We start from the raw sequence: 14,109 nt of genomic DNA, 5'->3' as shown, positions 1-14,109 counted from the left end.
TTGAGCCCAACAACCAACTTTATAGCATACTGCATACGGCCAACGCAACTAGATTAACTGGAAGTAATTCGGCGTCAACGGATGCTATGGCGTGGCTGGCAATCAGATTGATTCGGGGAGTTAACTTGCAGCTGTTGATCTCCTTGGTGATCGTGAAAACAAATATACTGAAAAGAAACATGCATATTAACGTGTTAACACGAACTTCCGTTTAATAGGTACTCTCTTCATTACTAAGTCGAGACATCGACGTCCCCACATTTTATTTTGACCCTCTCCACTAATCTCAATGTCAATGCACATGATACATTCCCGCAAAACACAAAATGATACATGAATGGGTCGCGACAAGTACTTCACTTGTTGGTGCAAGTGCAAAAAAAGAAGCTATATGCAGCAATGGACAAATAATCTTTTCACTAAACTTGGTTGCTTAAGCAAATGGAAGGGGCGTGTTTAAGTAGATTTATTCAACTAGCAAGTGGCCTGCGCGCATGTCATCTTATTGTCAATATCCACATTTCATCCAGCTTACATCAAACATAGAATGTTTTTCCCTATTTTGTTTTCCTTCCTTTTTTTCACGTTTATTATTCCCTCTTATTATCTTGGTTTTCTTGAAAGCGGCTAAACGGCTCCCGAACTCATCCGTACCTGCACATGACCAGTAAAATAAAAAAGAAATACTAGAAAATTCAATAATATTTTTTTTGCAGGGAAGATGTTTTAGTATGTGAGGTCCGTGTCAAATTTTAGCTCATTTGGACATTTGAGCAGGTCTCGGCAAAACCCTAATTTTTTTTTGCTGAGAGCTACTCAGATGTCCAAAAATGCACTGAAATTTGGTACGGACCACATGCACTAAAATATCTTCCATGCTTAAAAGTTTCAGAATTTTGAATCTTTTGTATCTTTTTTTTTATTTTGTTCACCGAGATCTGATGAGATCGGGAGCCGAAATGGATGTTCGTGTTTCCTCACCTTTTTTACTATATTTATTTTTCTAGGAAGTATGTAAATGTAGTTGTGTGCGATTCGGTGGACATGCAACTATAATTGTGCACAACAAATGGACATGTAGTTGGGCACATCAGGCAGGCGTACAACTGTAATTGCGCGCAGTTGCATATGGTTGGTGGACATGCAGGTGCACATAGCTGATGATCATGCAACTGCTGTTACGTACTTACGTGTGACCAGTTAACATGCAGTTGCAAACAGCCGGCTAGCATGCAGCTACAGTTGCGCACATGTAAGTCGGCGTGCAACGCAATTCCGCCTCCCGCCAAACAGTTCAGGTGTTGTTACCCGCGGTGTTAAGTTCCGCATGCCGATAAGTGCAACATGTGTGGGTGTTAGGAAGACTGCCCACATATTTTGTGTCGTGTATAAGAGGAACAACCCACACATCTACGTGTGGGCAAAACAAGTAATGCCCACACATCTTTTTTTCCCTCCCGATCCCTCACGCACGCGTGCGTGTGGGCGAAGTAGATAACGCCCACACGCCCCGTATGTCAGCTTCGTACCTCCTGGTCCCGCACGCCACGAGTGACAGTCATCGCGCGCCTGCAGTTGCCATGGTCCAGATCCTCGTCCATGTTCGTTTAACTGCAGTTTCCATGGTTGCTCAACTACAGTTGCCATGTATGGTCTGGTCTACTGTAGTTGCCATGATTTCAAAACTTTAGGAGTTGCCACATATTAACACTAGGCAGTTGAGAGAGTTGTCATGTGCTCACAAGCATGCTAGGGCAGTTGTCATGTAAAAAAAGGAAGAGTTGCCATCTGCTTACGTGCACGTTAGGGCAGTTGCCATGTGCCATGCAAAAACACATGACAACTCGGTAAAGAGAGAGTTGCCATCTGCTTACGTGCACACTAGGCAGTTGCCGTGTACCCTGCAAAACACATGACAACTCGGGTAAAAAGAGAGTTGCCACCTGCTTATAAAGCACACTAGGGCAGTTGCCATGTGCGCTGCAAAACATATGGCAACTAGCAGCTTGGGTGTGGGAGAGGAGACGGGCGTGTGGGCGAGATGGCAAATGCCCACACACAAGCCCTTGTACGTGCGTGAAAAGTGGCGTGTGGGCGAACTGCTGAACGCCCACACACCAGCCCCTCCTGAGTGACGAAACGGCCGTGTGGGCGATCGGGTGAACGCCCACACACCAGGCCAGTCCTACGTGGCACTAGAAACATGCCAAGATTCGTGCGCTACGAACGGATGCGGATCCACGCGTGTGGGCGAGATGCAAACGCCCACACGTGTGGGTGTTAACATTTTCGTAAGTTCCCAACCGTAGCCGCCACCGCAGCTAAAGTCTCCTCCATGTCATTACTCCGCCCTCCCTCCTCTTCCACGTATTATGGCATCGGTGATGAAGCCATGAACCTAGGGTAGGGTCATGGACCTGACCAAGGTACCCTCCCCAAGGACATCTCTAGAAGAAACTGTCTTTCAATCGACCTGGAAGAATTCCACTCGACGGACTCAAAGACACTCGATCATGAAGACTCACTCGATCACCAGGAGATCTAGAGTCACTCTGCATCCAAACGGCCTGTTATTAAGTAGTCTTTATGGCCATGATATCACTTTATGTAAGACGTTACCAGTAACGCCAGGTCTTTATGTACATTGAACCCTCCACTACGTGGGCTGGCTGGGGTCCTGGCGCACTCTATATAAGCCACCCCCCTCCACAGGCAGAAGGGTTCGCACCCCTGTAACTCTCACGCATATAATCCAGTCGACCGCCTCCGGGCACCGAGACATAGGGCTGTTACTTCCTCCGAGAAGGGCCTGAACTCGTAAAACTCTTGCGTGCACAACTACTCCATAGCTAGGATCTTGCCTCTCCTTTAGTACCCCCCTACACCACTGTCAGACTTAGAACCACGACAGTTGGCGCCCACCATGGGGCAGGTGTCTTAGCGACTTATTGGAGAAGTTGCAATTTTTTCCGATCGCCTTCATCATGGTTTTAGGCGGAGTTTTGGTCGAGGGCCACGAGATCCGTCTCGGCGCACTCACGTTCGTCTCCGACGACTCTGCCTGGCTTCAGGAGGCTCCGCTCGACGTCGATGCGCTCCCAGTCTGCGGAGCGACGCACTTTTCGCGCGTGCGTCCGCGGTGTCCTCCTGCGGCAACCGTCGACCCAGTATCGACCAGTTTTTGTTTCATCCTCCCTCCCAGCTTCCCGCCGACGCAAGCGTTTCGGTCGGTCGAGGCTTCAGCGATGGGTGAGGCACGCGGTGGCTCGCTAGTCGACCACCGCCCAAGTTGCGGCAATCGAGCCCGACGAATCTCTCTACGGCATGTTCGACCTGTCGACTAGCTCCGCAGAGACCGCATCCGAGTGCGACATCAGTGATCCAGCAGTGGAGGTCCTGATGGTCAACGGACCACACGGTCCCCCCGACTTTCCCGGTGCCGAGGGAGGTAACGGCGGAGGCGATCCGTCGCATTCCCATGAGGAATACCTTCCCGAGCCCCTCAATTCGCTGCAGAGGGAAGAACTTCGCCGCTGGAACATGGATGCCCTTCATACTCCTATCGTTGGAGAAACCCCTGAGGCTCGCGCCTTGGAGGACGCACGCTTGGCCAACCTGGTTGAGCGGCTCGACTGGAGAACCTTCAGCGAGCACTCGACGAGCGTGCGTGACAACGGGTCACTGACTCCAGTCGACGTCAGCTCTTCCCACCTCCGACTTAGGTATATCGAACTCCGATTCAGAATTTAGCAGCTGCAGCCCGTTTAGCAGAATCAATTCAGCCTTCCCAGTCAGAGGCTGGCAGAGGCTTGATGCAGATCAGAGATTTGCTCCGGGCAGCAGGAGATCAAAATTTAGATGTATCATAGTCGCGGAACAGGATTCACAGCAAATCCGTGGCTGCGAATATGGTCTAGTCAGCTCATAGCCCCAGATCGCCCCCGAGGCGTGAAGGGCGTGGAGACCGGCACGATTAGTACAGGAACCGTGAGCAGTATGATCACCGATTCGATCGCGATGATCGACGTCGAGTGCCCACCCCTCCCCCTAGGGGTGGATCCTACGTACCTCGACAGCGGGATGATAGACGCCAGCACAGTGGCGGGCGAAGAATTCCAGTCGACCCTAGGGAACCAGGCTTTGATGCGAGATCCATCATCGTTCAAGGTCTGGTCGACCGGAACAGAGCTCACAGAGAGGGTCACGACAGAGATGTACCCACCAGCAACCGAGTGCATGTCTCCGGACCAGAGTGTTTCAGCAGAGCCATTAGAGCCGCAGTGATTCCTCCCAACTTCAGGTTGGCGACTGGAGTCAGTAAGTTCAACGGTGAGTCTAAGCCCGATACTTGGCTTGAGGACTACCGAGTGGCTGTCTAGATTGGCGGCGGAAATGACAAGGTGGCCATGAAACATCTGCCTCTTATGTTGGAGGGATCAGCCAGGGCATGGCTGAATCAGTTGACACCCAACAGCATTTACACGTGGGAAGACCTCTCCCGAGTGTTTGTTAGAACGTCCGAAGGAACATGCAAGCGACCAGCAGGACTGACAGAGCTGCAATCTTGTGTGCAGAAGTCGAATGAGACTTTGAGAGATTACATCCAGAGATGGATCACATTGCATCACACAGTAGAAAATGTATCTGATCACCAGGCAGTCTGCGCCTTCAAGGAAGGCGTTAAGTACAGAGAGCTAAGCCTGAAATTCGGTCGAACCGGAGACATGTCTCTGAGTCGAATGATGGAGATAGCCACCAAATATGCCAATGGTGAGGAAGAGGATCGGCTCCGGAGTGGCAAGCACAAGTCAGTCGCCCAGGAAACCGGAGGAGGGAACTCCAGTCGGAAGCAAAAGCGGAAAGCCGAGCTAGATGCTCCTAGAGAAACCTTGGCCGTGACTCAAGGAAAGTTCAAAGGAAGGGCCTTGGAACCCCAAGAAAGTGAAGGATAAAGAGGGAAATGACGTCATGGATTTGTCGTGTCACATCCACACGAAGAAAGATGAAGAGGGTAATTTCATTTACCCGAAGCATACCACTCGACAATGTCAACTTCTGATACAGCAGTTCCAGGGGAAACAGTCCAAGGATAAGGAAAAGGAGTCAGACAAAGTTGAGGACAAGGGGGATAGTGACGAGGAATACCCTCAGGTCAATTCCAGTCTGGTGATTTTTGCTGACGTTGAGAGCAAAAGTCAACTGAAAGTTATAAACTGAGAGGTGAATATGGTTGCTCCGGCGACACCCAATTATCTGAAGTGGTGTCAGACGGCCATCACATTCGACCAGTCTGATCACCCGACGCACATAGCCACCCCCGGGGAGGCAAGTTCTGGTGGTCGACCCAGTCGTCGAGGGCACTCGACTGACTATAGTGTTGATGGATGGCGGCAGTAGTTTGAATATACTGTACGCTGAGATGCTAAAAGGGATGGGCATTCCGATGTCCAGACTTAGCACAAGCAACATGAGTTTCTATGGAGTCATTCCTGGCAGGAAGGCCGCATCACTCTGCCAGATTGCTCTCAATGTAGTTTTTGGTGATTCCAAGAACTTCCGCAAAGAAAAGCTGACATTTGAGGTTGTAGATTTCAGAGTGCCTACCACACTATTTTGGGCAGGCCAGCTTATGCACGTTTTATGGCTCGACCATGTTACATGTACCTCAAATTGAAGATGCCTGGCCCTAAAGGCGTGATCACTATTACTGGTAATCGCAAGAAGGCGGAAGAGTGCTTCTGGAAAGGCTCAAAGATCATCAATGCTCAAATGGTGGTAGAAGAGTGGCAAGAACACCAGAGGAATGCAGACCCGAGTGATTTGTTGCGAGCCAAGAAGCCCGCTACGGAATCAGCGTTTCATCCGTCCGGTGAGACAAAACCAGTTCACATCCACCCGACCGACCCCAACGCTGCTCCGACAAATATCTCCACAACACTCGACCCCAAATAGGAAGAAGCGCTCATCCAGTTCCTCCGTGAGAACTGAGACATCTTTGCATGGAAACCATCTGACATGCCAGGTGTACCCAGGGGGCTGGCTGAGCATCGTCTGCGAGTTGATTCAAAGGCAAAACCTGTCAAAGAACATCTGCGACGGTCCGCTGTCCAGAAAAGGAAGGCTATTGGCGAAGAGGTGCCTCGGCTCTTAGCAGCAGAGTTTATCCGAGAGATTTACCACTCCGAGTGGCTCGCCAATGTTGTCATGGTCCCCAAGAAGGACAACTCACTTCGCATGTGCATTGACTTTAAGCATATCAATCGGGCCTGCCCGAAAGATCATTTTCCTCTTCCCCGCATCGACCAAATAGTCGACTCGACTGCGGGATGTGAGCGACTGTCTTTCTTAGACGCCTATTCCGGGTACCATCAAATCCGTCTGTATGGACCCGATGAGATCAAAACAGCTTTCATCACCCCATTTGGGTGCTTCTGTTATGTCACCATGCCATTCGGCCTCAAGAATGCCGGAGCCACATTCATGAGGATGATTCAGAAGTGTTTGCTCACTCAAATCAGTCGGAATGTGGAAGCATACATGGATGACATTGTGGTCAAGTCACGGAAAGGTTCCAACCTGCTGACTGACCTCGCTGAAACATTTGCAACCTCAGGAGGTATGATATCAAGCTTAATCCATCCAAGTGCACATTCGGAGTTCCTGGCGGAAAGTTACTCGGTTTTCTCGTTTCCGAACGAGGAATCGACGCAAACCCAGAGAAAGTGGGCACTATACTCCAAATGAAACGACCTGTGCGTGTGCACGATGTTCAGAAGCTTACTGGTTGCTTGGCCGCTTTAAGTCGATTCATCTCTCGTCTCGGTGAGAAGGCATTGCCTCTTTACCGACTGATGAAGAAGTCAGACAAGTTCGAGTGGACTCCTGAAGCTGATGTAGCGTTTGCAGAGTTAAAAACCCTGCTTTCCACCCAGCCGGTGCTTGCTGCCCCGATCAGCAAAGAGCCTTTGCTGCTTTACATTGCAGCCACAGGACAAGTCGTCAGTACAGTACTTACGGTCGAGCGGGAAGAAGAAGGGAAAACCTTCAAAGTTCAGCGCCCAGTATATTATATTTATGAAGTCCTGACCCCATCAAAGCAAAGATACCCTCATTATCAGAAGCTTGTATATGGGATTTATATGACCACGAAGAAAGTTGCTCACTACTTCTCTGACCATACCATCACAGTCGTCAGCGACGCCCCCTTATCCGAGATTCTGCACAACAGAGATGCAACTGGTCGAGTGGCAAAATGGGCGATTGAACTCCTTCCCCTTGATATCAGATTTGAGGCAAAGAAAGCTATCAAGTCCCAAGCAATAGCAGATTTCCTCGCCGAGTGGACTGAACAACAGTTACCGACTCAAGTTCACTCGGAGCACTGGACTATGTTCTTTGATGGCTCTAAAATGCTGAATGGTTTCGGTGCCGGGGTAGTGTTGGTTTCCCCCCGAGGAGATAAGCTCAGATATGTACTCCAGATTCACTTTGACTCCTCCAACAACGAAGCAGAATACGAAGCACTTTTGTATGGGTTGCGTATGGCCATTTCACTCGGCGTCCGTCGCCTCATGGTCTACGGTGACTCGGATTTGGTGCTTAACCAAGTGATGAAGGAGTGGGACGTCAGAAGCCCGGCTATGATTGGTTACTGCAACGCAGTAAGAAAGCTGGAGAAGAAATTCAAGGGGTTAGAGCTTCATCACGTACCCCGACTGAAAAATCAAGCAGCTGATGACTTGGCGAAGATAGGTTCCAAAAGAGAAGCCATTCCCAGTGGTGTGTTTTTGGAACATGTCCACGTACCGTCGGTTCAAGAGGATCCTTTCACCGAAGAAGCCCCGCAGCCAAAAAGTGCCATGGATCCGACTGAAGTTGAGGTCCCAGCTGTGGTTGACTTAATCATGGAAGTTCTGGTTATCACTCCCGACTGGACAGTGCCTTACATCACGTATATCCTAAGGAAAGAGCTCCCAGAGAATGAAGAAGAGGCTCGGCAGATCGTCCGTCGATCCAAGGCCTTTACTATCATGAGGGGACAGTTGTACAGGGAAAGCGCGACTGGAGTCAGCCAGAAATGCATAACACCAGAAGAGGGTCGAATGGTTCTCAACGACATCCACTCGGGGACCTGGGGCCATCATGCGTCCTCTCGGACCATCATGGCTAAAGCATACCGAGCGGGTTTTTACTGGCCCAGAGCAAATGAAATGGCGAAAGTGATAGTCGACAAATGTGAAGGATGTTAGTTCTACTCCAATATGTCACACAAGCCCGCCTCATCCTTGAAGACCATTCCAATCGTCTGGCCTTTCGCTGTTTGGGGGTTAGATATGGTTGGACCACTGAGAACTGGCAGGAGCGGCTTCACACATGTACTGGTGGCAGTCGACAAGTTCACCAAGTGGATCGAAGCCAATCCTATTAAAAATCTTGATGCTGGCACTGCCATCAGCTTCATCAGAGAGTTGATATTCAGATATGGAGTTCCACATAGCATCATCACTGATAATGGGTCAAACTTCGATTCCGATCAGTTCAAAGCCTTCTGCGCTTCTCAAGGCACACGAGTCGACTACGCTTCAGTCGCCCACCCCTAGTCGAATGGACAAGCAGAAAGAGCAAACGGCCTAATTCTCAAAGGACTGAAACCTCGGTTGATGCGTGACCTCAAGCACGCAGCAGGTGCGTGGGTCGACGAACTTCCATCAGTTCTTTGGGGATTGAGGACTACTCCAAATCGGTCGACTGGGAGAACTCCGTTCTTTCTGGTCTACGGAGCTGAAGCGGTTCTGCCAAGTGACCTGCTTCACAATGCACCGCGAGTCGAGCTCTACTCTGAAGTCGAACCAGAACAAGCCCGGCAGGACGCAGTCGACCTTCTGGAAGAAGAAAGAGAGATGGCCATGATCTGATCGACCATCTATCAGCAAGACTTGTGTCGATTCTACGCCAGAAATGTGAAGAGCTGAGCCTTCCAAGAAGGAGACTTGGTCCTCCGAGTGGACCAACAGAAGCCACACAAACTCGCCCCTACTTGGGAAGGCCCCTTCATTGTTACCAAAGTTCTCCACAATTTCTTCAAAAAAAAAGTTCTCCACGATGGAGCATACCGTCTTTACAACGTCGACCGCCAGATTGACGAGCCACGAGCTCGGAATGCGGATCTGCTTCGCCCCTTTTATACTTAAGTATTCACTCAGATGAGTTGTAATAAAAGTACTTCTGTAGTTTATTTATCAAAGACAAGAGTTTTATAATTTTCCCAGTGATTGTTGTTACTTTTGTTCACATAAATCAGTCCCCCAGTGGGTGGCTTAGCTGCGAATCCATTTCGCCTAAGTTTGTAAAAAAAATCCTTACCGAGTGGTGAGGCAGCCTCCCGCTCGGAGGCTTAGCTGCGAATCCGTTTCGCCTAAGTTTAAACAAAATCCTACCGAGTGGTAAGCCAGCCTTCCACTCGGAGGCTTAGCTGCGAATCCGTTTCGCCTAAGTTTAAACAAAATCCTACCGAGTGGTAAGCCAGCCTTCCACTCGGAGGCTTAGCTGCAGTCCAAGTACTCGCCTAAGTTTAAACAAAATCCTGCCGAGTGGTGAGCCAGCCTCCCACTCGAGGGCTTAGCTGCAACCTAGTGTTCGCCTAAGTATAAAATACAACATGCGCTCCGCAAGGAGGACGAAGCGCAGGTCGACTGCTACCTTCTCCTTCGGAGCTACGCCACGAGTACAACATGCGCTCCGCAAGGAGGACGAAGCGCAGGTTGACTGCTACCTCCTTCCGAGCTATGCCACAAATACAATGTGCGCTTCGCAAGCAAGACGAAGCGCAGGTCGACTGCTACCTTCTCCTTCCAAGCTACGCCATGAAAATCCTACCGAGTGGGGAGCAAACCTCCCACTCGGGGGCTTAGCTGCAGCCCAGTGCTCGCCTAAGTTTTTGAAAATCCTACCGAGTGGCGAGCAAACCTCCCACTCGGGGGCTTAGCTGCAGCCCAGTGCTCGCCTAAGTTTTTGAAAATCCTACCGAGTGGAGAGCAAACCTCCCACTCGGGGGCTTAGCTGCAGCCCAGTGCTCGCCTATGTTTTTGAGAATCCTACCGAGTGGTGAGCAAACCTCCCACTCGGGGGCTTAGCTGCAGCCTAGTGCTCGCCTAAGTTTTTGTAAATCCTACCGAGTGGAGAGAAAATCTCCCACTCGGGGGCTTAGCTGCAGCCCAGTGCTCGCCTAAGTTTTTGGAAATCCTACCGAGTGGTGAGCAAACCTCCCACTCGGGGCCTTAGTTGCAGCCCAGTGCTCGCCTAAGTTTTTGAAAATCCTACCGAGTGGCGAGCAAACCTCCCACTCGGGGGCTTAGCCGCAGCCCAGTGCTCGCCTAAGCATGACGAGTACAAGTCGATTGCAATTTGTGCTTCGTCCCTACCTGCAAAAGTGCATCACAAACACTAGTATATATTCCGAGCGAAGGACAATGATCGTTCGAAGGCGGATGCAAACATATTCAACGACAAACCCAAGTTCAGATAGCATCCTATGGATCCAGAAGTGCTCAGGCACCAAGCCTGTTAAAGTTTATCGGTTACAAAAACCACTCGGCATTCCGAGGCAAATTTAAGGTAGAAGTTTTTTACTCCTCCTGCGGAGGACTGGAAGGCGCGACGAACTCGTCCAGGTCGATTCCATCTGTGATCCGAGTGGCAGCAGCAATGAAGGTCTCCATGAAAGATCGGAAGTCATGCTTCTTGGTATTGGCCACTTTGAGAGATGCCAGCTTGTCCTCTTGTGCGTCCTTGCAGTGAACACGGACCAGAGACAGAGCAACGTCGGCACCACACCTGGCAGAAGACTTTTTCCATTCTTGCACTCGACTTGGAACTTCGTTCAGTCGAGTCATCAGAGACTCAAGGTCGTTCTGAAGTGTTTCTCCCGGCCAGAGTGTTGTGTCTATGCGTGATGTTGCAACCTTCAGTCTCGCAAGATAGTCGACCACAGCAGCAACGCGAGACTCGAGACGGAGCACGTTCATGGCGGCTTCATCCTTCACAGGAGAGTTGATGGGATCTAAGCCAGTCTCCACTCGACTAGTCTCCTCTTCAAAGTTTTGGCAGAATTCTGTGGATACGATCCAAGGATAAGCTAACGTTCCTACAATAAGTCAGTGATTAGCAGTCGGATATAAGGGGTTACCTTCGAGCATGAGGAATAACTTGTTGGCGAGCCCTCCCAGATAAGCCTCTAAGTCATTCTTCTTTCCCACCAGTTCGCTAGCCTTGTCACTCATGGCCATCTTGTCATTCTTCAGTCAGCTGACCTCCTTGTTGGCCACGTCGAGAGTAGCTTTCAGATTGGTATTCTCCTCTTCAAGTTTGCTGATTGAAGCCAACTTTTCTTCTGCGAGTTTTGTCTTGTCCGAAGCCGCTTTCTGTGCCTCGGCGAGGTCAAGGTCCTTCTTCTTCAGAGCATCCCTTAGTTTATCTGCGAAATGACAATGAGGTCAGACTCAGGAATGGACAAAAAATAAGGGCAGTCGTCAAGGTTCTCACCAAACATACCTTTTGTCTCCTCCTTCGCCTTCGTGAATTTCTCCTGGACAAGCTTCAGATCAAGTTCGAGCTGGATATGCTTGTTCTCCAACTCAGTATAACAAGCCACAAGCTCGCAAGATTTCTGCGAAAGATCAGTCGATAGACATCAAAGATAGGTCATTTTCGAGTGACTAAGAGAAAAATCATAGCATTTCTAAGACTACAGCCGAATCAAAAATTTCAACTGTAGTCTCGGGGACTACACCTAGTGGGTGCACTCAGCGTGCCCCCACTGGTTCTACCGGCTTGGATCGATCAGTCGACCGAAAGCAGCTAACTGCCAACAGTTAGACACAGTTTCAAAAAAAAGAGAAAGAAATCAAAGTATTCTTCAGACCATAGCCGACTACCAGCAGTCGACCATGGTCTCGGGGACTACACCCAGTGGGTGCACTCAGCGTGCCCCCACTGGTTCCATGATTCCATTCGACCAGATCGAGTGAAGAAAGTAAAAGAGAAAAAACTTCAATACATAAAGACTACAGTCGACTGCCAGCAGTCCACCATAGTCTCGCGGACTACACCCAGTGGGTGCACTCAGCGTGCCCCCACTAATCCAGACATTTCAATCGACACACCCAGTGGGTGTATGAAAAGTATTAAGATGTTCAGAAAGAAAAATTGTCAGGTGTCTCGGATCATAAGCTGCTTGGCTGGCGTCTCGGATCGCCTTCACCTGCTCCATCATGACCCCCGCCTGGCGTATGGCTTCCTTGGCAGCACCTGCTTGGTCCTCTGGGACGTGGTGTGTGGAGAAGAGGGAAGGTGGATCAGCACTCGACGACGGAGGGCGGACACTCGTCAACGGCACCGCAAAGGACACGGTAGCCCGGGCAATGTTGCCCCCCTCCGGAACCAATGTCTCAGGTGCTGACGCAACCTGAGCAGTCTTGCCAGCAGACGCTTTCCTATTCCTCCTTTGCCTCAGTGGCTCCTCATCGTCGTCGTCAGGGAGATCAATGATAATGCTAGGTGGAGCTACAGAAAAGGTTCAAAGTTAAAAATGAAGATCTGATCGACCGAAAGTGAAACTGCACAGATCATAGCAGGATTAGAAGTGGCAGCATCCTCCATTTCTTGATCTTCATGCGTGGCTGAGGTCTCGGAAGTTGCAGCACTGCGATTTCAGAAATCAGTGGGTCGGCGATCGGGTCGACCAAGAATATATCCATGTTGAAAGAGAAAACATGAGTTATGCCATTACCCAGAAACAGTCGGAATCTCCATCCTCATCTTTGGTAGGGCCTTCGCCGGTTTTGTCGGTGCCGCTCGGGGTTGCTTCGACGCTTTCTCAATCAGCGCTGGAGAAGTCGTCCGAGGGCGTTTGGTCGACTGCCCAGCAGGCATGGCTCCCTTGCCACGCTCGACCGCAGGATCATGGGCGAGCTTGGACCGTCTTTCAGTACGAGGAGGCTCGACTACCTCCTCCTCTTCCTCATCAGAGCCAACATCTTCTTCACCCTCGTCGCTGTCCGACTCCCACTCCTCCCGGCTTTCATCTCCACTTTCTTCTTCTTCTTTGGTCTGTTCTTGCGCCCTGTTGGGCATCGAGTACATCTCGGTAGTGATCTGGAAGACAACAAACAAGATAAAGGTCAGTCAACCGAATTGCAGCAAAGCAGAATGAAGAAAACAGAATCACAGTCAGAGAAATGTAGTCAGACCTTGTCTAGTTCGTAGGACTGGTCGAGTGGCGGGATCCTCCTAGCTCCACGAGGATTATCTCTGTTCCCCATGATGGCGGTCATCCACCTCTCCAGAGTGACATCGTCGACCTCCTTCGGGTGGACCCGAGTGGTGTCTTCAGTACCAGAGTACAACCACATCGGATGGCCCCGGTACTGAAGTGGCTGAATGCGCCGTCGAAGGAAAACCTCTAGAGGATCCATGCCCGTCACTCCGTCGCGAATGAGCTGGACCACGCGCTCCATCAACATCCTAACCCGAGCCTTCTCCTCCGGAAGCACCTTCAGAGAAGATGGCTTGTTCACTCGGTCCATGGAGAACGGGGGGACGCCAGTCGACTGCCCTGGCGTCGACTGGTCTTGACAGTAGAACTAGGTCGAGTGCCACCCTCGAACTGACTCGGGAAGGGTCATGGCTGGAAAGGCACTCTTACTCCTCATCTGAACTCCAAGATCCCCCACACATCTGGATTACTTGGGTTCTCTCGTCATTCGGGCTAGCCTTTTTCACCGTCTGAGAGCGACAGGTGAAATGTGTTTGAAAAGATCCAGTGCGGCCAACAACCCAAGAAGTTTTCGCACAGAGACACGAAAGCGGCGAGGTAGGCAATGGAGTTGGGTGTGAAGTGATGGAGTTGTGCCCCAAAGAAGTTCCGAAACCCCCGAAAGAAAAGATTTGGCGGCAGAGAAAAACCGCGATCTACATGGGTGGCTAAGAGGACGCACTCACCCTCCTGAGGTTGCGGCTGCCACTCCTTCCTCGGAAGCCTTGCTGACCCATGGGGGATCAGTCCTTCGTTGTCCAGGTCGTCGAGGTCCTTCTGGGTGATCGTCGAGCGGA

This window comes from Triticum dicoccoides, chromosome 5B (assembly GCF_002162155.2).
Source record: "Triticum dicoccoides isolate Atlit2015 ecotype Zavitan chromosome 5B, WEW_v2.0, whole genome shotgun sequence".
Taxonomy (NCBI): domain Eukaryota; kingdom Viridiplantae; phylum Streptophyta; class Magnoliopsida; order Poales; family Poaceae; genus Triticum; species Triticum dicoccoides.
The sequence above is the reverse complement of the archived record's forward strand: the minus strand, read 5'-3'. Positions refer to the sequence as shown.